The 25,896-nt window shown below is 34.7% G+C and overlaps 1 long non-coding RNA gene across 1 annotated transcript in view; it reads right to left on the reverse strand.

Annotated features, from left to right (window-relative positions):
* Positions 1–22,464, reverse strand: part of LOC140972204 (uncharacterized) — a 97,204-nt gene extending 74,740 nt beyond the window's left edge. Inside the window, exons 1-2 of the long non-coding RNA XR_012174464.1 lie at positions 22,180–22,464; positions 20,665–21,076 (exon numbers count right to left, since the gene is read on the reverse strand). This is a non-coding gene — a long non-coding RNA (uncharacterized lncRNA). The remainder of the gene's footprint in view (positions 1–20,664; positions 21,077–22,179) is intronic.
* Between the last annotated feature and the right edge of the window lie 3,432 nt (positions 22,465–25,896).

Here is a 25,896-nt window from a genome sequence, read left to right on the forward strand (position 1 = left end):
TCGGGCTCAGACTCCCACGTAGCTTCCTCCTCTGAATGGTTGAGCCACTTGACTTTCACTCGCTTAACCAGCTTGTTCCGAAGCTTCTTCTCCTGCCTGTCTANGTTCTTCGTTAGGCTCAATCGTATTACAGCTAACACTTGTCGGTCAAGAAGCTTCCAGTCATCATCCTCCATCTTTTCCGGCTTCTTTCCAGATAGAGGTTGATGCAACTTCTTGTTATACAAATAATCAATAATTTGTAGCCGCCAGAACGTAAAATCTGTACCGTCGAACTTGTTGATTCCCGGTCCCGATCCATCATCTCCGGCCATCACTTCTTTAGCCTTAACAAAAAAATCTAAAAAATCTTTTCTGATGTGGAAGATCAGACAGAGCTGCAACCACAGAGCATACTCAGAATTTTTAAGAATTTTCACAACATAGCTCTGATACCAGTTGTTGGGGAATTACACCCCCGAAGCGATACCAACCACGATGATAATATAGTACCCAAAAATGCGGAATAAAATAATCAACAAAAACACAAAGATTTACGTGGTTCACCCAATATAGGCTACGTCCACGGAGCACTGCAACTTTTATAACTGGAAGAAATATTACAACAAGTGTATACACCAATACACTCAATATTTCTCACACTCCCAACCCGAGTATACCGAGAAAATAATTTCTCTAACTCACACAAGAGAATTCCCGCACTCAAGAAAAAAATACACTATTTTTTTCTATGCACTCTCTATTTATCAAAGTTGAAAAGCTTTTGATTTTGGGATACAATAACTGAAGGAATTGAGCTCTATTTATAACTAATTCTCTTCAGCAATTTTATAAGATTTTCCGATGTGGGATGAGGCTTTACATATTTTATTTAATATGTGGGCCCCACCCCTCACCTAACATAAAATAATTCAACTCGGGAAGGGAAAACAAATATTTTCTTCTTTTGAGAACAACCCACCCTTGTGATTGCACTCCATCGTGGATTTGAATTTTTTCCTCCATCAAGTATAAAAAGAAAGAACCAAATTCAAAACACATGCAATCATGGTTTACCGGAACGGTCGCGGCGCGGCCGGAACTTGGAACGGGCACTGACGTTCCAAAGTTCCATGGCAAATCGGTGATTGCTTTGTGTCGTCGTTATGTAGATAGAAAACGCCGTGTTATCGGTGGAACGGCACGGAACGGAACGTTAAAAAGAAAAAAAAAAGAACTATAAAAAAGGGTCATTAAAAAATATATGATACATTTAAAATTTAATTAAATAAAAAGGATTTTGACTTTTTTAAATCGAGGAAAGCGCAACGGTCTTAAAAAATTGGGTCGAGTCCTCAACCCACTTCGGGGTCGAACTCTTTTTTTGGGTCGAGCTCGACCCAGGTGAAGAGTGGGTCGAGTTCGACCCACTCTTCTGGGTCAAGTGTCGATCTACATGCAAAATATATTTTCAAATAATGTCTCCAAGTGAACCTACATCTGCGAGATATCTTTTCAAATAATGTACATTGCATTGCTGTAAAGTAGTTTATTATTTGATTCGAAAGCACCGTGTAATGCTTAAATTTACCATTTTCTTGATTTGCATATCACACACATATCCATACTCAATTTTGTAGCTGAAATTATGTCGTACTCAGAATTATAAGGTATGCATATATTGTGTTTTCTTTTGAAGTAATACATTATATTTATTTATCTTTTGTATTTATAATTTCGAAGTTGTTGAAATTTAATAAATAATAAAATAATTAAATTGATTTTAAAATATTGATTTTAGTTGATGTATTTTAGTTGATATTAAATAATATGTAACTCTAAAGTAATAATAAAATAATTTAATTGATTGTAAAATATTGATTTTAATTGATGTATTTTAGTTGATGTTAAATAATATGTAACTCTAAAGTAAGCTTTGAAGGAATTTGATTCCATTTTGGGTAAACATATGTACCTCCAACTGAAATTTTTTCAAAATTTTAATTGATTATAACCCAAAACTTTCTTAATAGTATATTTCAATTTTGAAAGTGTTGTGAAAATTTCGATATATAACAAAGATATCCTTTGTGATTCAATAAAACATGAATAAAATTTAAAAAAATATATTTACTATATTGTTTTAATCAAATAATCTATTTAAATTATATTTATTTTGATTTACATATTTTTAAATATTTTTTCAATATTTTCAATTTATATTAATTTTAAAAAAAAATCCGTGTTGTGACCGTTCCGCGAAATGTCATGAGAACTGGAACGATGACCTCCGCGACCGCGAACCATGCATGCAATCAAAGATTGGAGGACAATGAAAATCAAGATTCACACAGAATCATCTTGCAAGCAACATAGAGGAGCGTGGATCCGTGGATGGGTTTTTTTCCCAAGAAATCGTAAAACCACAAAGGTCGGGTGGGAATGAGGTGGAACAACATCATTACAGTAAATCTTATACCCCGCCGTATAGCCGCTGTGCTCTGCAAAGCCAGCGTCAAGACTTGATGAGGACCCCTAGAGGGCCGATCGATCAAAGTCCGAGTAACGGGAAAGCCTCCGTCACGCAAACTATCGGCAAGCCTCCTGTGCACACACACTCTCGGCTGAGCCCGTCATCGGCCGTAGGCCAGTGGAGTATAGGCAAATAGACAACTCCAGCTGGAAGATAACGCACACTAGTCAATTCCCTCAACCTTTATTGCCCCTGCTAAGGTCACAGGCTCACGCGACTGAGCCCAGCGCTGTGGGAGTGCGGGTAACGGAATTATAAAGAACAAATTACGGTTTCCAATAATCGATGTGGGAATTACAGATAATCGGTGTTTAACTCTCTTTACAAATTGGGCCGGCTTATAGATATTATTGTTTCTAATTAAATAATAATAAAAATATAGTTAATAATGATAATATTAGTCAAACTCATAATCATCAATCATATTTACAATATTATTATTAACTACAACAATACATTAATAAAATGAATAATAATAAAGATATTTATCGCAACTATTTTAATTAAAATATTAATAATTTTTTATTATAAGCATTAATTAAAATATTAATAAAAGTAGAAAATTATTATAAAAAAGTCATAAAAATAAAAGTAATTGTTAGAATCAAACGCTTACCACTAGGTCAAAAGTTATAATTGTTAGCCAATACACAACTTTATTTCTTAACTGTCAGCCCTGTAACCTACAGAGACAGTATTACCCGTTAAGATCTGGCGTCACTCTTTTATGGCCCACATAACCAACCAAATCAAACGACGTAACATCAACAGTATTATTCTCACTCATGCTGCATGACTCAACTATAATTATAGTAATAGTGATAGTTTTAGTTAAAATAATATTGATTTTTCTTTCTTATATTATTAGTGATAAGACATATCATATTAATCCTAATGTCAACAACAATATTTTGAATAACACAACGGCCTTGTAGACGCCCCCAAAAATTTATGATTCTTTTCGCGCACAAGGTATTTAATTTATATTCCATAAATTTTTTAATAATAATCCATTTTGTTTATTTAATTTATTAAAGAAAAAATTATTCTTTAATTACTTTCCTCCTATTAGAAGGTTTTGATTGATCTTAATTAACTCAAATGTAATAAATTTTCATGTCAACAACTAAGATAGTTTTATTTTAAACAACACAAATCAAAAGAGATTCCATAACAAATCAAGCCTAAGGACAGCTACCATTCATTGATACGAAATGAAATCCAACACCATCTAGAAGCTAACCCAACTAGTTTGCTGGCTGGCAAGACCGCATTCCCTCTCAAAAAAATATCATCAAAACAAGTTTGAGACTTGAAAGGAAAACAAAAGATTGTGTATTAATACAACTACTATTCATAGTCTATGTTTTTTTATTCCCAGTGTGTGTGGCATTGTAGAGGTATGTGCTCAGCCACTGGCAAAAGTTCTGTTAGTTGCGGAAACACTAGCAATCTTGATATTGATGATAACAAAACTTGTTATGTGTTTCTAACATATTTACTCAAGTTTGAAATTGATACATCAAGTTTGAAGCTGGAACTTCAATTTCGCAACCGGTTGAATTCTGGCGAGGTGCAGTATTTTGGCATATCTTACGAAACAGGGATCGAAATGACCTAAGGAAAAAACGGTTTAAAAGCTAATTCAATTGTATACAAGTCATATCTCAGGCCGGTCGGACCAGTTCGAATGTTATCTAGGTCAAATCGTTGATTGAATTTCAGACAAGACATTTCAGATTCTGCAAACAGTTCAAAACGAGCAGCGTTAGTGTTTTGGCCATATCTCTCAGCTGGAGGATTCAAATGATAATCCGCCAACTTACCTGATCAGAAAACTCAATTTGAAACAAGTCGTATTTCTTGTCCGTTGGGCAAAATCAAATGGTATCTAGTCCAAACCGGTTATTGTATGACCAAACTGATTGCACGAAAACAGCAATCACTTGGGTATGAGCAGTTGCGGTATTTTGATCATATCTCTCAGCTTACTTATTGGAATAAAACAATTCAGTATGCGTTGGAAAGATAAGCCAATGATCTACAAATAATATTCAGAAGTCAAAGTCTGAATCGAAGCGTAAGATGATAATAAATGGCGATGAAGCTACTGATTCTGCACAGCACACCAGTTGAGCTGCAGTTGAGATGCTGAACAGATTGAACCGCTGACCATTTTCAACCGTTGACCAACAGTTGTCCAACCAGTTTAAGCTCGGGAAAATGTCCAGTAAGGAGAATTTGACCGTTGCAATTTCAGAAACAGTACAGAAACTTTTCACACGGTCATATTCTTGTGTCTAACGTATATATCATTGTTGGGACCTATAAATACAATATCTTGAAGATCAAACAAGAGATTTTGAAGGGGATTCAAAGCATGGGCAGCTAGCGTGAAAAAATCTGATATTTGAGAGCACAAGCCCTTGTGTGAGAATATATTTGAGATGTATACTTTAAAGAATAAATTCCTCACACACAATCACTCACACATATACAAGAGAGTTGAATTTCAAAGTTTAGTTGAGTGAATCTTCACACAAAGGCATTAAAGATTGTGTTTGTAATCTTGGTATAAGAGACGTCAAATATTATGCGGATTGTGAGGTTGCGGCCTACAATCGAGAGTGTGCTAGGAGTTTCAATGAGGCAAGAGATAAGTCTTAAGTTGAAATGGGTTTGTACAAGGTGTTGTATAAATCAAAGTCTCCTAGTGGAGGCCTTCTCAAGGGAAAGAAGGGGTAATGTAAGAGTTGTTAATCTCCGAACATCCATAAATAAATTCGTGTCTATTTATTTATTTCATTTACTTATCATTTCCGTTGTTTTTAAATATGCATTGTTGAAGTATTTTATATGTTCTTCAAATACCAAAATATTGTAGATACAGTGTTTGATAAAATGCTTCAACCAAAATATTTTTATTCATTCAACTTGCATATATTTTTAATGCTTTACAAAATAATTATTCGGTTTCTACAAAGGATTATTTCGAGTATCTTCCGCTTGGTTTGAATACCAAACTCGATTAATTTATCAGTGTTCAATATTTCAAGAATCGAGCTATTGTAGCTCAACGATTTACCCCCCTTTAATCGATCCCAACAAGTTCCATCTAAGATTGATCATTTTCTTTGAAATTGGCCATTGACACTCCTATGAGACAAGCTTCTTCATTTTTATTAGTTTAAAGGTACTTTTTCTGTATTGTCCTTTGAAATTGTCAAATCATCTCTTTCTCCAATTGTTCATTCCTGCTAAATAAAATTAGAACCGGATGAGAAATCAAGGGAATGGCAACACACAGATGCTTAAATAATATTGGAAAAAAAAAATGAAACATGACCAAAGAATGGTGTAGTAGTTGAAATATTTGGCTACTATAAACATAAATTTGTATAAAGTTGCCAAATAATTAACTTAAATTTATTCAATATTATTTTTGGCCTAATTTTCTAGGTGTACATGATGCACGATCGCAAAGAGATCAATAATAAAGTTCATTATTGAGCATAACATTAGCAGGAAATGCCATGAGCTCGAGAAAATCAACAGATATTCATGTATGAATTTTTGTTGAAAATAAATATTTCGCATTCTTTGTACACAAGCTTTCAGAATCAGAGAAATACAAAAGAGATTCAAATCAAGGAAAAATGAAGTCAATCAGTAATTCATTCCCTTGAGTTCAAGGTTTCAAAGTTATAGAATCAACAAATTCTAAAATAAGTCATAAAGCTAAACACACAGACCTCATCCACACCAAATCTCAAACATCTCGAGTACGAGCATGAAGGCCACATAAACTTTAAATCATTTGTGCTATGAAGAATTAGAAAAATGTCATATTTCCGGAATCAGAGAAACCACAAATCAAAGGGAAAAGCGGCAAATGGGCCCGATGAGCGTCAGCGGCAAGTGGTTTGTGAAGCAAAGAGATGACTAGCTTCATGAATCAGGTGTATTTGAGGAAGAGAAACAAAATTTGGATATATTGATGATGGAAATTTGGTGGGAAATTCAGTGTTGTGCAGAATTGGTTGCCTAGACAAGTTGTAGGAAGAAGATGAAGTGAACTTTTTTATATGTTGTTTTATCGTAGATTTAGAAGAGGAATGATTAATTTTATCTGTCTTGCCCTCCTCTTCCAGAAAGCATTCGTCTTTTAAAATTTGTGCCCAATACTTGTAAATGGGTTGTGACAATAGAGTTGGGCTTATATAAATAGCCGAAATAGTTTATTGGCCTAATTGGCTACTGAGGACATTTGTTTGTCTTGAAAAATGAAATAACATTAACTCTATGATCCAAGGAAATATATGAAGTAGAAACCCAATAGAAAGAAAACATTTCTAGCCCATTAGGTTAAAAGAGAATTGGCGTCCGAAATTTTGAGGAGTTGCAAGATTGACTAAGTTATGGGCCATGAAAGAGGCCACTATCACATGTACATGGTCGTGCAAAAACCGAGCATCAACCGTTGATGAGTATCGAATAGAAGCAGAAAGAAGAATTAAAAAAACAAACTCTACACAAACTCATCAACACAAAAATATATACGACAAAAGCTTCTGCAAATTTCGATTTTATCTTCATTCATTTTAGTTTATCGTAAATTTCTTACCATATTCCTGAACAACTTTTATGTTTATAGTCGTAAAAATGTTATTTCAATTCATTATAACATAATTAGATTAGATGTTGTTCATGGATTTCTTTTACAAATTTCATCATATTTTTCATTTAATTCTTAACTTTGTAGCTTACTGAGGGGTTAGAATTAACACCAAATCAGGATCTGTGTCACTTGATAATAAAAGTCAGATTATTCATCTGGTACAATTTTGTGTCTGGCACGCCTACATAATTTTCTATGCAAACACTAACAATTAGGAAAATTTATATTAGAAGAAAGAATAATTACTCACTGAAAATGGTAAAGTTATATATTTGTTCGTTTATGATTACTAACACTGACCTCATCTTACTAACATGACCTCATCATTATCGACCCAATACTAAGAGTTCAACTAATACAATAACTCAATCCCAATGAGAACCACAAAAGATGTATGTGGAGCCAACACATGATATTCATCTTGACCAATAAAAGCATACTTACATGTCTGCAATTTAGCATCACATTTTTATAGCAGCACTTAAGGGAATTTCAATTAGCTTTCCATTCACCAAGTGTGAACTACATTAACTATGCCAATAGACTTCTAAAGTTTGAAAGATATGATACACTTTCTAATGATTTTCATGATTTTACGTTGCGAGACAGACCTCATGTACGTCATGTGGTAGGATCGGTTTGCAGGGCTAAGTGTTTAGAAAGGAGGGTTGAATAAACATTTACGGATTTTTGAGTATTTTCGATAATAATGAATCGGTTTAGTGATAAACTAAATTCAAAAATCTTGTTGTCAATAACAATCAGTTAACTTTGTTTAAGTGCGAAATAAACTAACTGATATATTGAATACTGAGCGAATAACTGAAATAAAGGACACAAAGATTTTATGGATGTTTGGAGATTTCAAATGCTCTTACGTCACTCCTTCTATCACAGTGATATGATTTTCATTAAAAGACTTTGATTAAATACAGAAGCTGTAATAACTCACTTCATTTTGGACTTAAACACTGCCAAACTGAAACTCTTAGTTTCTTTACAACTTTTTAGTATACAATTGAATCTCTTTCTTAGCACAACTAATCTTTAGAAGATCGAATACAATAGTGTAATGTGAGCTTAGAATTTTAGCTCAAGTGATAGCCTGAAAACTATGAATATTTATGCGAAGTGTGAGCTTTTTCATATGAATATCGTAACTGATAGAGTATATCTGAATTCAAAGATTGATCAGATTTTAAAAAATTTTTTTGTCTCAGCTGAAATCCTCGGCTGTTTATAGGCTTTGCTTCCAACGGTCACATTAATTGCATTAAATGACTCATATCTGTTGATTTGTTCTTTCCGCATGTGTCAACATTCTTCTGACAATAGTACACTGTTGCAGTCTGATATGCGGTGCTCCCACTATCAGATAGAGTCTGTCGTGTACAATTTGTCGGTTGGTAGCCGCACTTAACTGATGACGCTTCAACCTGACTTTTAGCTGACTATATAGTCGATCAGTTGGATTGTCTTTAGTTTCAACTGATAGTTCAGTTACTTTCAAAAATTCAGTTTGGTTGCCTTCAAATTTTTTAACTCATTTATAATCAGTTCAGGCAACTTCAGTTAAAGTAGTTTCAGTTCGAATAAGTTCAGTTGAACCGATCAGTTTTGCAACCTTCAAAAGCGTTGATTTGTATAGCTCTGAAACTTTAATTCTAACATCATGTATATTTAAGGGCTTTATTTATTCAGCTTGCATGGATATAAATATATATTAAATGACATAATTGGCTAAAATTTTAAAATCACTACAACAAAAATGGCTTTTCGCAGCGCGCAAATTCGTTTTCTGCAGCGCACATTGCGCGCTGCAAAGTTCTAAGCTGTTGAAAGTTCAAGATTATCCGCGGCGTACATGTGCGCGCTGTTAATCTTATTATCCGCGGCGTGCATATACACGTCGTTAATACTATTATCCGCAGCGTATCATTGCAAAATCAAATTTTAGCGACGGTTTTTAAATTTCCGTCGCTAATAGCGACGGGTTTTAACCGTCACTAAATTTATAGACGACGGTTTTTAAACGGTCGCTAAGTTTAGCGACGGTTTTAAAACTGTCGATACATTTAGCGACGGGATTTCATAATACGTCGCTAATCTTTTCGTTAAAATAAAAAAATTTACTTTTATAATTTAATAAATTTTTTTAAAAAACTTACAATCTAATAACAATACTCGTGATTTTTAATAATATTTACAAAGTAAGTAAAAATTGAAACAAAGAAGTACACTAAATCGAAATTAAAATCCTAAAATCGTGAGAAAAATTCTGAGTGTTGTGAAGAAATGGGAAGGAAATGCGGATATTTATAGACTATTAGCGACGTTTGTATTAAAACCGTCGCTAATAGCGACGGTTTTATATTAAACCGTCGCCGATGTAAAAATTCGCGACGGGTAAAATAAAACTGTCGCTACATATAGCGACGATTAATGCTAAATTGTCGCTAAATTTGGCGACGGTTATTTTAAACCATTGCTAGTTTTAAATCGGCGACTGTTTAATAAAAACCGTCGCTAATAGCGACGGTTTAAATACTACCGTCGCTAAATTTAAATCGGCAACCGTCGCTAAATCATGGCGCACCCACTTTCCACAGCGTGCTTATATATGCACGCCGTTAAAAATAAAATTATTTTTTTAAAAATTTTTTTTTTACTATTAACAGCGCACATAAACATGCACGCCGTTAATAATATTATTAATAGCGTGCCTTTATTGTGCGCTGCGAAAATTGCATAAGTTATTAACAGCTCACAAATAACTGCACGCTGCGGATATTACTATCCGCAGCGTGCTTTTAATGCACGCTGTTAATACTGTCAATGCACGCTGTTGATGACGTGCTGCGGAAAATCATTTTTCTTGTAGTGAATATTATTAAAATAAAGATTTTTTTGACATAAGAGTAAAAAAAAACATAAGCCACAAGTTGGGTCGCTAGACACCTACTCTAACAGATAGTACCCACAATGTTATTTGTCGTGACAAAGCTGAGGCAATGGTGGATATGGAGGAGAAGGTGATACCGGTGGTGTGTCACGTGGTGGAGAAGGTGGCGGGCTAGATGGAACAGGTGGAGGCAGTGTGGGAGGTGAAGGTAGTGTGTCATATGAAACCGAAAGAGGTGGTGGTGGTGGTGGCCATGGAGGAGGAGAGGGTGAATGTGGTGGTGGAGGAGGTGGATTACATGGAACACCTGGCAGCGATGAAGGTGGTGGTGGCGAAGGAGGAGGGGGTGAATGTGGCGGTTGAGGAGGTAGCTCACATGAAACACCTAGCTACGGCGACAGAGGAGGTGGCGAAGGTGGTGGTGGAGAATAGTACGGATAAGCAAACTTGATGCTTTTAATAGAAGGCATTTTGATGCTAATGCCTTCAAAATTGGAGTAGGACTTGATATTGGATGATGAATGGTGGAGTGATATATATACACACCTAAATCCAACAAGGTTCAACCTAACTAAAAATAAATAATTTAAATTCTCAAAATAAATATATTTAAAACATTAACAATATGTTTTATAAAAATAATAATATCAAATCATAAATAATATATTTTAAATTATAAAGATGTTAAATGTGTGTATAAATAATAAAAAAAATAATTTATCCAAGTTTAAAATCTGAACACACATATAAGATGAAGATGAATATACCAAAAAATATATTTACCAAATTTTAAAAACTAAATATCTATACACATATATTCAAAATATTAATTATAGTTATATATATTTTTAAAAAAAACAATAAAGTAAATAAATTATATTATCATTAAAATAAAATTTTTAACGAAGTCAAAATTCTAAATAATTATGTATATATACAACAAAATATAAAATTTAAGATTTAAAAAATTAATTTTAAAAAAATCGAAACACCAATTTTCCATTTCATAGTCGGTTCGACCGATTTTTGACGGGTTTAAATCAGTTTTGATGGATAAAACGGTCTTTTGGGGTATTTTAGATCAGACTCGTGATCGATTTTTGGTCGATCGTCCGATTTTGAAAACACTAGATGAAACCATCACATTTCTTATGTTTTGTCCAAAATATTTCATCCCATGTAAAAGAGATAAATCTTTGACACTCGTACAAATATGTGGCTCGGGGGAAAAAATCCCAAATACCATGTGAGTTACTATATTTCAGGTTTATGTATTTTAAGCCGCCAAAAAAATTGATCTTTGTGTTATAAATAGATATTTATTTACTTTTAATTTTAATTAGGTTTTTTTCGTCGAAGAACTGAGTAGACGTGCAAAGACACGAACTTAGTGTAATAATAGAAAATTTTGACTATTTCAATAACCAAAATTTAAAATAAATAAACTTATAAGGCAATTTTTAAAATTTTACCATGACTTAATTTGTTTATTATAATTAATAATTTGAGTACTTTTAAGCTGTTTTTAACAAACAATGTTTTAGAACATTATTATTACTACAAGATGTGGTAATAATGCAACACATATATATGTGTATGACTGAATGTTTGCCGCTTTACCAAAAATTATAGCTGTTGGTAACTGTGCAACTCTAATTTTTTAAACCGTACAACAGCTCAAGTACCGCGTTTCAATTACTATATCCAGGAGGAACAATTATTGTTCAACAATCTCCTTCTTAATAATTATTCTCCTTGCAATCAATGAGAATCGAATACGTGACATTGACTCTAATATCCATTGTAGGACAGAACGTTTGCCTCTTTACCAAAAACTATAGCTTATGGTAACGGTGTAATTCTAATATTTTAAACCATGTAGTAGCTCAAGAACTACATTTCGATTGCTCCACGCAACATAGACAATTTTTACACCCAACAATGTGTTATACACATACCGTGTTTTATTCAAGCCTTTCACTTCGAAATTCATAATGTTGTGAAATGAAATGAACTGACGAGAGAAATATGCTTGGTAATTTAGTAGTCAGTCCATCGATGGTCAATACGACATAGGTTACAAGAGCTCCTTTGGACATTATGCATATCTTTATAGTATTAAATATGACAATTAGATCATTATATATATTAATTAGACAATATCATTTTATTTTTTACTTTTTTTGGGACGATAAAACTTGTATCCGGTTCATAACTATATCGTTTTGTTGATTTATTTATATCAGATCAGATAAAGATAAAACACTAATAAATTTGGAAAATTTTGAGAGAAAAATGGTAAAAATTAATATTCGAAACAATATTTCATAATGAAACGACGGCCACTGATAAATTGAACACCCTAGTACATCAAATGTAGTACTCAAGTGGTCATCGACATTCACTTAAATTTCTACGCTGCTGACTTGAGCATCGAACAAGTGTTGTTGGGAAAATTAATTTACACACTCTCGCTTACACGTTCATGGTCTTCATGTTAACTTCGCCTGAAACATCAATTGTTTGGAGTCTACATCGATCAAAAAGACGTGATCAAAATGCTACTAAATATTTATATAGTCGACTAAATATAAAATTTCGAATCAATGTTGTACATTAAAATTGAAAATGGCCTTAATTTGATTATAGCAAATCATATGATAATTTTCAGTGCCATAATCATTAACAACTCTTGGCTTTATTGAATTTATACGTAAAAGTATGGCATCTCGAGTTATATCATAGCAATCAATGTGTTTTTATTGCTTTTATCATAAAGACTTTGGTATAGTCACTCTCTTTTGTATGCTTTATTGTTTTGAACTGATGTCGTTGTCTTTTGTACGGTTATATTAAAATATTGTACAAATGTCGTGTTGGGAATCGATAATTATGCTAGTAAGGAGAGTAACTAAAACACGATCTTTCAACTATTATACAGTTTGAAATATTTAAATTATAACGCTACACCTGATTGTTTTTTTTATAAAATGACAATAGTTTGATCTTATTTTATATCATCTTAAATTATGGATATTATTATTTATAATCCAATTCATGTATATTTTTTTTACATAAATTTATATTGAATTATATACTCTAGTTGGATATAACAAAAAATAAGGTGCAGAACAAATCAACCTATGTATACCCTCAACTCAAATATCCAAGTCAAATGCATATAAAGACATATAGATGAGCAAAACACACCCTTTATTTCGTTTAGGAAAGTTTGTGAAATTATTAGTCGTGTTGTCAAAACGTTCGTATTTTTGTTGAAAATCGAATAACGATAAAATTACGTCCCGGCGTATAAAATCACCTCAAAACTCCTTTTTTTCAAAAATAAGAAAAAGCAATTCTCTTATTTTAAATAATTAAAAACAATTATTTAATAAAAATATTTTTCATTTTTCAGCCATCGGTCTCCATTCCTCGATCGCAATTCGAATAACCTTTTAAAAACACATTTTAATGCATTCAAGTAGAAAACTACTAAAACATCATATAAACATATCAACATGACCAATTTAGCAATTAAAATCAATTAAGTAGCTATTATTCATTTTCCTAGATTTGCATGCAGTTGGATTATGTCGTCTTAATTTTGGACCTTACAGTACTTATTGTATATTCAAAAACTTTATCTTTTGATCTTGCATGGATATACATATAAAGTAAATATTGTAATTGAATAAAATAATAAATATTATTAAAATAAAAATTATTTTTATATAAGAATCAATAAAGCTCAAGCCATAAGTTGGATCACTGGGTACAATCTCCCACTTGCCCTATAGCCAACTACACATAGATCTCAAACATATTCTTTTCAAACAATGGTCCTGCCAATGGCTTTTTCAGTCGATCAACAACGTTATTTGCATAGGCGAATCTATCTACGAATATGTCTCATTTCCCACAATCTCTTGGGAACTTTCTCAGTATATGTTTGGATCGCTGATAAGACTTCGGTTCCTTTGCTTGAACAATGGCACCAGTGTTGTCGAAGTAGACTGGGTTTGGATCAACTCTTTGAGGAATGAAATCCAACTCTTGAACGAAATTATTCATCCAAATTGTCTCTTTTTCTGCAATTGATGCAGTTATGTATTCAATCTCAATAGTTGAATCTGATGTGGTGTCGTTCTTAGAACTTTTCCAAGAGACAACACCATTATTGAGCTTGAATATAAATCTAAATATTGATTTTGAATTTTCCACATCTGATATGAAGTTAAAATCGGTATAACCTTCCAATTTTAATTCTCCACTCCCGTAAACCATGAACAAATTCTTAGTCCTTCTCAAGTATTTAAGAATATCCTTCACGGCCTTCCAATGCAATGGAAATTGGATTCTACTGATATCTGCTTGCAACATTCAGTGCAAAGACAACATCAGGTCAAGTAGATATCATACCATTGATAATTCTACCAATGGCAGATGCATATGGAGAGCGAGTCATGGTTTTTTTTCTCCTCATCAGTCTTAGGTCATATAGAGTTTGATAGAGTCACACCATGACACATTGAGAGATATGACATTGATATAATTGGATTGGGTATCCTAGTATCCTCTTTGATCTATCCCTATAGACTTGTATTTTAATACATAAGATGTTCGTATGGATTTCTTATACCACTTGTTCTTCGTTTAAGTATTTGAAGATTCCACCCATATGACTTTATCTAGACCATGGCTCTTGCCACTTGTTGTACAATGAATTCACATATCTCATCAATGGTATAATATTGACAACTTTAGGCCTAAGCCTTATGGATTTGCTTTGGACCTTACCCAAAAGACCTCAAACCAATGAATATATCTTTCGATTTTATAAACTCGTGATTCTCATTTATTTCTAATGTGAGACTTTGGTTACATTCTCAACAACAGATAAAATATAATGCTACAAAATATGTTGATGTTCAAATTAGATATAGGAACTTTAAAGTCTTATTTTTATTATTACTTATATCTAAAAAATTTTAACTTCTTTTATTAATTTTCTTTAGTTACTTTTAATAGATGTAGTATAAAACGTTTATTAGACGATTTCATTGGATATTTAAAACTTTGGTATGGTGGGTGAATCCATTGTTTAACCATCGATTCTAAAACGATATGATTAATTCTAGATAGACGATTCAATTGAGTAATTATGAAACTAAGAATATTCTAATTTATATTTAAATAAATTTATATTGTGGTTAAGATGTCGCTAAAATGGTGAAGACAAATATTATATATTCATTTTTTGCTATAAATGTCCTTAAAATTATTTTATGGGTAACATAGTTACATGGTTTAGTAAGACTTATCTTGGGGATGACAACTTTTTTTTTTTGGATTTTTTCCCACGTAAAATCGAATGCAGTCATAACCTGTAAACGTTTGGACTTGACCCTATTTAGTTCTTATCATATTTTAATTAACTACAACATCTCTACATCATTCTCAATTTGTAGTATGTCATCAACATAAAGTATTAAGAATGTCACTACACTCCCACTAACTTTTTTGTATACACATGGTTCCTCAGGGTTCTTGGCAAAATCAAAATCTTTGATGGTATATTTTTAACAAACTTCTTGAATTTATTTGGCATAAATAATTATTTTAATTTACAACTCAATAATTACTCCAATTATGTCAAATTACCGGATAATTAATTACAAGGCCTTACACTTCTCCACCCCTTAAAAACAAATTTCGTCCTCGAAATTTCTGTTTATACACATACATCTTACAAACGATACGAAACCAACAATACATTTCTAAGAATCAAACAGATATGGATAAGATTCTCTTATCTTCTCTTCTGTTTCCCATGTTGATTCTTCTACACCCTGCCTCGACCACTGAACACGTACAAGTGGTATAACTTTATTGCGTAAAACTTTATCTTTATGATCCAAGATACAAACACGATACTCAGTATACGATAGAAAAAGATCAAGTTCAACCTCATCAGGCTGAATCACATGAGATGGATCGGGCTCATACTTATGCAACATAGAAACATGGAAAACATCGTGGATGCCAGACAAAGACTGAGGAAAATTCAAACGATAAGCGCAAGTCTCAATACGCTCAACAATCTCGTAGGGACCAACGAAACAAGGTGACAACTTACCTCTCATGCCAAAACGAACAACACCTCTAAACGAAGAGATCCTCAGAAACACAAAATCCCCAACTTGAAATTCTAGAGGTCGACGATGTCTGTTAGCAATACTAGCTTGTCGATCTTGGGCAGCTTTCATTCTCTGACGAATCAACTGGACTTTATCTTGCATTTCCTGAACAATGTCAGTTCCAGTCAACTGCTTCTCACCAAATTCATCCCAACAAAGAGGTGATCGACATCATCTGCCGTACAAAGCTTCAAAAGGAGCCATACCAATAGTCACCTGGAAACTGTTGTTATATGAAAATTCTACTAGTGGTAAAGCTTCTTGCCAACTATCTATGAAATCCATAACCACTGCTCGAAGCAGATCCTCGAGTGTCTGGATCATACGCTCTGTCTGACCATCTATCTGTGGATGGTAAGCAGTACTCATCGCAAGTCGTGTACCCATTTCTTTTTGGAAACTAGTTCAAAATTTTGATGTGAATCTAGGGTCACGATCTGAGACTATCGCAACTGGAACTCCATGAAGTCTCACAATATTTTCAATATACAGACGAGCCATCTTCTTGTACGAATACGTCCTCTCATACGGGATAAAGTCTGCCGATTTAGATAATCTTTCGACAATCACCCAAATGGCATCGAAATGACGATAAGTACGTGGCAAATGCGTGACAAAATCCATAGCTACGTGCTCCCAGTTCCACTGAGGAACTTCAAGACTATGCAGTAATCCTCCAGGTCTCATTCGTTCTGCTTTGACTTGCTGACAGATCATGCAACAAGACACAAAATCAGCCACATCCTTTTTCATATTCTTCCACCAAAACTGAGGTCGTAGAATATGATACATTTTTCTGCCTCTTGGGTGGATACTATATCGAGTACAATGAGCTTCTTTAAGGATGGCTGTACGCAATTCAGGAATATCTGGGACAACCAACCTACCATTCAACCGAAGAGAATCATCTGAGTGAATTGAGAAACCAGATTGGTGTCCTTGAGATGCTGACTCATAAGATTTCAGAACTCGATCATCAGTTTTCTGAGCTGACTTTACAATCTGAATCAACTCTGGCTCAACACAAATATGAGATACACAAACAACATTACCTTGGATTTGAAAATCCAACCCAGAAGAGCAAATATCCTCTCGTAACTTAGAAACACGAATCGAGGATAAATTAACATCAACAACCTTACGACTCAAAGCATCGGCAATGACATTCACTTTCCCCGGATGATACTGGATCTCACAATCATGATCTTTCAAAAGATACATCCAACGTCTCTGTCTCATATTCAGATCTGACTGAGAGAACATATACTTCAAGCTTTTGTGATCAGAATAGATTACAAATTGCTCCCCAAACAAATAATGTCTCCAAATCTTGAGAGCAAAAACGATAGCAGCCAATTCCAAGTCATGAACAGGGTACTTAGACTCATGCCGTTTCAACTAACGAGAACCATATGCCACCACTCTGCCATGTTGCATCAGTACACAACCTAATCCTCGATTTGATGCGTCGGTACAAACAACAAATCCTCCAGAACAACTTGGGATGGTAAGAACTAGTTCAGAAGTCAATCTCTTCTTCAACTCAACAAAACTTGACTCACATTCATCAGACCAAATGAATATCTGATTTTTCTGAGTCAGTTGAGTGATAGGTCAAGAAATCTTTGAGAAATTTTCGATAAATCTCCGGTAATAACCAGCTAAACCCATGAAACTATGAATCTCTAGCACATTGGTCGGTCGTGCCCAGTTCAGAACTGCTTCCACTTTACTTGGATCGACAGAAATACCATATTGAGATATGACATGGCCCAGAAACACGACCCTATCTAACCAAAACTAACATTTGGATAGCTTGGCGTACAACTGCTTCTTTTGAAGAATTCGAAGAACTAATCTCAAGTTTTTGGCATGTTCTTCAGACTTGGAATAGACAAGAATATCATCGATGAATACAATCACAAAACGATCGAGATATTTACGAAATACTTGATTCATCAATTCCATAAACACAGCAGGAGCATGGGTCAAACCAAAAGTCATAACCAAAAATTCAAACTCTCCGTATCTCGTGCGAAAAGCTGTTTTCGGCACATCTTCTTGTCTAATCGCACTTGATGGTACTCAGAACGGAGATCAATCTTAGAATACACGGAAGTACCTTGCAACTGATCAAATAAGTCATCAATCCTAGAGAGTGGATATTTATTCTTGACAGTAAACTTATTCGGTTGTCGATAATCAATACACATCTGCATCGTACCATCTTTCTTCTTGACAAATAGAATCGGAGCACCCCATGGTGAAAAACTCGAACGAATATAACCTTTACTCAACAAATCCTGTAATTGTTCTTTCAGTTCTTTTAGCTCAACAGGAGCTAAACGATATGGTACTCGAGATATGGGTTCAGTTCTTGGCATTAATTCGATACAGAACTCAACTTCTCGTTCTGGTGGAAAACCAGGAATCTCTTATGGAAACACATCAGGAAACTCACAGACTACAGCAATATCAGAAATCCGTCGCTCATCTTGCGATAGATCAACAACATAAACCAGAAAATCTTCATGACCAGAATCTAACAATCGATTCATCTCAGTGGCAGAAACTAGAGGAATCTTGGCTTGAGAACCACAGCCATAGAAATTCCATTTAGGATCAAAGCTAGGCCTAAAACGAACTATTCCTCGATAACAGTCAACAGTGGCACGATTTGCAGTCAAAACATCCATAATAACGATACAATCAAATTCATGTATAGGTAGGACTATGAGATTCAGATACAGAACATTTTCATCGTGAAACAAAACCGCATTGAACAACACATTATCAGTGATAATCATTTTGCCCATCGGAGTAGCAACAGATAGATTGGAATTCATACTAGTGGTGCGAAGATCATGCGAAACAATGAATGCATGAGAAACAAAGGAATGAGATGCTCTGGTATCAAATAACACTCATGCTATAAAACCACATAAAGTATAGTTACCGGTAATGACAGTACCTGGAGCTGCCTGATCCTCATCATCAGTCAAGGCAAATATATGAACAGATGACTGATTCTGTTGACCATCTTGTCCTCTGGACTGATGTGAAAGGCGACTAGGCTGGTGGGAAGACTGAGATGCTGCTGGAAATCTATTACTTTGAGCTCCACTACCTGCCTGGGCTGATTTTCCTGTCTTACTGGGACAAACTCTAGCAAAATGACCCGGCCGAACACAAACATTGCAAATCCCTTGAACTCCAACATACTGATTACTGGAATGCTTGTATCCACAGTGATCACAGTAAGGTCCACTATAACGATATCCACTACGGTTCCCTGAACTCCCTGAACTCGAAGAACTAGAACCAGGCTTCGTAAACTGCTTCCCACGTGGACGAAGAGATGCAGAACCAGATTGATTGAACTGTTGCCTCCCGAATGATGATGTTGGGTAGTCACTCGATTGACACTCCTCTTAAGACTAGCTTCAGCCCTTTTTGCTATTTCCACTGCTTCAAGATAATTCAGTGGCTTACCGGTAGAAACAAAAGGGTGCAAATGATCGTTCAATCCTTCAATGAAACTTTCAACAACCGCAACCTGACTTGCAGCCACATGAGGTACATATCTCAGCATAGCATAAAAAGTATCCGCATACTCCGCAACTGACATATCGTCCTGCTTGAAGTTATGAAACTCTGAAGCCTTAGAACTGTAAAATGATGGAGGACAATAACTTTCCTTAAACTTCAGTTTGAATATATCCCACGATGGAATAATCCTCTGAGCATCTAAGGTCATCAATGTAGTAGACCATCACATTTTGGCACGATCTTTCAACTGATGCACAGCTAATCTCAATCGATGCTCTGAAGGATACTCGATCAAATCAAACAATTCTTCAATCTCAAAAATCCATAGTTCTGCTTTCTCGGCACCCTCCGAACCACTGAATCGAGGTGGATGCATTGAGTGGAAATGGGCAACAAACTCATCCATCCTAAGATGGTCTAGATGATCAGCAGCTTGCTCAACAAAAGTATCAACAACAACATGGACACAAGGTCGACCACGTCCACGACCTCGACCTCGACCTCGACCTCGAGCTAGAGGATTCTCAACAACAAGAGTTTCTCCACCTCCCTCCATTCTATACGATAAAACACAAAAACAATTAAAATATAAGTAAACAAATCATATAATCACATAGGTATGTTGTCAAGTAGCATACACAAGAGCAACAACCATTTTAGTGCCAAGATTCGAGTGTCCTAGACTCTAATTCGAGCGTATCCCAGTTTACGCTCTGATACCAAGATGTGAGGCCCATTTACTCTAATGACAATTAATGATCAAACAATAATGATTTGATTTAAAGTCGCAGTGGAAGAAGGCTTAAAATACTTTCAAACTGACCTCAGGGCCTAGAAAAATTTCGGCATGACCTCGCCGAAGTAGGACATCCTGAAAACTCAAGAAGCAGTTTATATCAAAATATACTCCAACTAGAGTCATTAAAACAAAACCGAAGTTAAACAACCTATAGCCGCACTAGCCAGAACTAAACAGAAATTAAAACTTACCAAATACTCACCAGATCATAAATATCACAAAGTCGACTCAAAACATCGCAAAAACAACCAAATACCACTACAGATACACGGGGCATCTCCCCGGCAAATAAAGTACAATACAAAACTGAAACAAACTCAAGACATACATATAGACTAACTGGGAGACTCCACTGAACAGAACCAAGCAATCCAACCTCAATCCCGAGCTCCACTGGCGGAACCTCGGCCTGATGCTGCAAAACGACTTGGGAGATCTACCATGGTGCCCAATAGCAACCACAGTAGCCCCCCCAGAAAACAATTGAGGTTAGGATTCTGGTATGAAACATTTCAAAAATAACAACAATAATCATAAATCATGTATAATCATATAATAAAATGTAATATGCAATGCATGAAAGGCTCAACGCATAATCGGGATAACAGGAGCCAACAAACAGTACGATAAAAACTGGAATAATTCTCGAGCGACAACACAGGAGAGCTACTTCGTCATGCAGCTAAATCACCCTGCCAAGTATGAAAGGTATGCCAAGCTATGCTGAATAACACCCCTGACTCGGCCACCATACAGCTGATACGATATAACAGGATTGTACAACAGAACGAACTAGATGACACAATCCCAGCGCTCACCTCAAATGGCTGCACTAACCACGTAATTGTTCAATCACATCTCCGGTCTCATGTGTATAAGCCTATCAGCCACACTATGATCCCGAGATAAACAACAGTGCCAGATAACAACAGATATCAACAATGGGCTAACAAGAACGATAGGGATCAACATGAATGTCATAACAGTATGCCCTATGTTAAATGCCAATAATATGTCACAATAATAAACATATATCACAAGGAAGAAATTTAACAACTTACAACAGTCAACAAATCATAAGCATGATCAGTGTAACACAGAATGACAAGTAAACATAATTTATGTTTTACCGTCGCATGTTACCGAGCTGTAACATACCTATACCACGAAAATGATCTCCAAGGACGATCAACTGAACTCTGTCAACCTAAAATAATAAAATAAGCCGAATAATTCCACAACTCATCATTATTTAAATTCCAACCATTATCAACTCGATAATCCTTAGATTGATTCGAACGATAACAACCATACTATAACATCTTTTAATATAACACAAAACAATTCGACATAATAAATAGGCTCGCCGAATTATACTTCGAAAATTCCAATGACTGAACCTACAACAATTATCCAATAAATACGTCAATAGAACGCTATTCGAACGACGAAAACAGTTTAAATCAAAACGGGTAGAAATCCAAATTTCGGCAGCATACTATCGCGCTTAGAAGCTGAAATTTTGGACTAGAAACTCACAAGGTCAAAGTTTACTCTAGTCGCTAGCTGTCTTGAGGCGGTAACCCACCGGAAACTCGTCGGAGTAACTGTTCACGAGCTAAAAAAAATTCAGAAAACGAGCTGGAGCTTCAGGGAAATCACGAGGCTTAAAACCCACTCCAACACACAACAAAACTCCAACGAACCAAACTTAGATCTCACCTAAACCGAGCCAACAGCAGAAACTACGAACATGCCTCGATTTGGGCTGAAACGAGCATCAAAAGTGGTGATTCATGGTTCAAAATGAAGCTACTGATGTAAGGAAGAAATCGAGATTTCGTTGTCGGACGGGAAAGTTATGGCTTCTCCAAGATGAAGGTGTTGAAAGTGACGAAAATGGAGATGGGTTACAGGAATGGGTTTGGGAAATTGGCTTCTTCCTTTTCTCTCTCTCATAAGATAAGTTGTATGTATATGTATATTTAGTTACTAAAAAAATAGTAACACATGCCCAATAATCCTGGTTTGTATTTATTTTGCTCTCGTGTGTTATTTAAACTCTATATGTATTTTATATCGTTAAATTCTCCGATATTCTAAAATACATATTTTTAACACACTTTTGAATTTATTTGGCATAAATAATTATTTTAATTTACAACTCAATAATTATTCTAATTATGCAAAATTACCGGATAATTAATTAAAGGGCCTTACAATCCAAACATCTCTGACGGGATTTTTGTTTAATATAAACGGTAAAAAGCAGTTAAAGAAAAAGAACAGCAAGCCCACAACCCAGAACAGGCCCACGGAGTACATAAGCCCAAGAAATGAAATAACAAGAGAATATAGGCTGAAGATTTAAAGCCCATGAAAGAAGTCCATGAAGAATAACAGAAGAATAATATTTGTTTTGTTTGTTACAACAAACATGCTAGGTGTCAAGATATTATTTGTTATGATAAGCATATATATACACGAGACTCTGAAAATGATGTAGGCAATGAAATCTAATTCTTGATTCTTTTCCTTCGTTTCTTTAACTTGGTGTCAGAGCATCAAGAAATGGCTGACGACTCTCTTGATCATGGCTCCATCTCATCGCCGAACGTTGCCTCTACCACTAACCCCAACCTTTTACTCGTTAATTAGGCCAATTAGATCAAATCCGTTAAGCTCACAGATGAAAATTATCTCCTATGGAATCTACATATTTTAGCTACTCTCAGAGAACTTGGACTCGGAAGCTTCATTTCAGCTCAACCCCCAGTTCCTCCTTGCATCATATTCAGTGATGGAGCTTCAGAGATTTTCAATCCTGCATTCTTTTCCTGCTGCCATCAAGATCAACTCTTGTTTTCATTTATGTTGGCATCTATGAGTGAGAATGTCAAGACCCAAATTGAGACATCTGTCCAGTTATGGACTCGGTTATCCACCATTTTTGCTACACGCTCAAAGGATCGAGTTATGCATTACAAATTGTTAGAATCGGTTGGGTGTGATAAAGTTTTTAGAAGGGGGGGGGGGTTTGAATAAACTCTGACAATTTTCACAACTCCTTTGATGAATGAATCAGTTTAGTGATAAACTGAATTCGCAAATCTTGTTATCAATGTTTATCAGTTAACTAAAATAGTGCGGAAATAACTGCATGTGTAGCGTGTTTTCTTGATTGCTCGCAAGCGCACGACGTCAAGTTATAGTAAAATGTATTTTTGAGTACAAGTGTCGATCCCATGAGGAGTGTGTATATAAACGTATATCAGTGCTTGTGATTAAAATAGTCTCGACTTTATTTAGAATAATCAATTAACAGATTTGTTTACAAGAATAACTAATATGAAAATGGATTTAAATGTAACACCAAATTGTAGCAAATAACAATGGAATAAAAGATCTAGAGGTCCGATTTCACGCAACCGTCCACCATGTGTAATTTCTTGTAGCTATGTTATAAAAACCCTTCTTATTCATTAGCCAATAATCTTATAATTATCTACTCCCTATCCTGAGTGTTAAGTAGATATTAGTTATTTAAAATGGATTGTGACATCCCCATCAACAATCTACAATTAAATAACACATCAAGCACTAGTTTCTTTATGGGCTTCAATAGCATTATAGGCCCTCCCGAACTCTGTAAATACCATTGACGTATTTTTCTCCTTTCTTGTTTATAATTTCCTCTTCCAAGTGTTTAATTTTAAACATATAAATTATTCAAATTATGGCCAATAAATTGAAAGCATTAAGATTAGAGCAATACAAATGAACAATATGAAGAACTTAAATAGCTTAGATCATAAATTTCAACACATGGTTTCTAGTTTTGTTCTATTTTTCTTCTAGAAATAAAAATTATTTCATAATAACACAGACAAAAAAACAAAACATGGTTCTAAAACAAGACATATCAAATGAAAAACAAAAGAAAGAAGAACTTAGAACAAGCGTTTGAAGTGCTGATTCCGTCCCCGGAGTTGTGCAAAAGATTTCCCAAAATTTGATGAACTTGGGTCTTCAATCTTCTAGCAGCAGCCTTCACTATTGCCTTGGCTCCCCATTACCTTAGATGGTAAAAATATGATGTATTTTATAATCCCAGACAAGCCCTAATTCGCAGCACAATCAAATCTTGGACTTCCATGCGTAGCGCACCAAAATACAGATTTTACGGACTCTGTCGTGCAAGGACCGCAGGTGTGGTCAGGAAGTCATTGCGGGTGCAGTGCAGCTCCTGGTGTTTGAGCGCGGGTGCGGTGTGTTTTCCAACATGGGTGTGGTGTAAATATAAGCGCGGGTGTGTGTAGATTCTGTATTTTTGCATCTTTTTCACTTTCCAATTCAACATTTTAATACTCCAAACTCTCATCAAAAGCTTCCAAACTACAAAATCAAAAACAACAACAAATTGCATAAAACCTGCTCAAGAATAACAAAATTCCAAGTTAAATGCAAGTAGTAAAAGTGCAATAAATTGCACTTATCAAACTCCACAAACTTAGGATTTTGCTAGTCCCGAGCAAAACAAAGCAACACAAACAAACAATTCATGAAATATTTTTAAAAAAACTTGGCCTCAAGATAATTTATCTAACTCTTCATTCATTCATGATTCAATATATGACAAGTCAAATCAATCCAACCAATTTTTCATCCAGATATAATCATGGAATCAGTTAATTTTCTAAACTTCTAATCTCTTCAACTCATGTTTCAAAACATTGTCAATCGATTTCAATTTTTACAAACGCAAATCAAGAGGTCTTTTTCGGTAAAAATTGGGTTCAAAGCAATATTCATTCAAGAAAGGAGTACCCAATAAATATTTGATGCAATGAGGTGTGTGTAAAGTTAATCAAGATTCGTACTCAATGTAAGTGTTTATCGATTGTTCATATAAGCTACAAAGAGGTGACAAATGATAAATTATTTTTATTTGGTGGCTCGAAAGGCTCAACCGATCCAAAAATCACCTAAATCATCCGTTTTTCGCCTCGAGTGTTGTTTGGATAGTTCTAGACAAAATATCAATTCACCAACACAAAGTAGAATCTAATCATCATGAAAAATGGTGTCTCAATGCATCAACCAAATACATATATATTCAAAAGAAAAGTGTTTGGCTTCCAAGAAATTTCAAGAACACAATTCTTTTCTCATATAGGTTCAAGAGGGCTTCAAATGAATATTTATGAACAATGTAAATATGTCCAAATAAAATAAAAGACTGCCTCAATCATATAT

This window comes from Primulina huaijiensis, chromosome 3 (genome assembly GCF_012295235.1).
Source record: "Primulina huaijiensis isolate GDHJ02 chromosome 3, ASM1229523v2, whole genome shotgun sequence".
NCBI classification, from domain to species: Eukaryota; Viridiplantae; Streptophyta; class Magnoliopsida; order Lamiales; family Gesneriaceae; genus Primulina; species Primulina huaijiensis.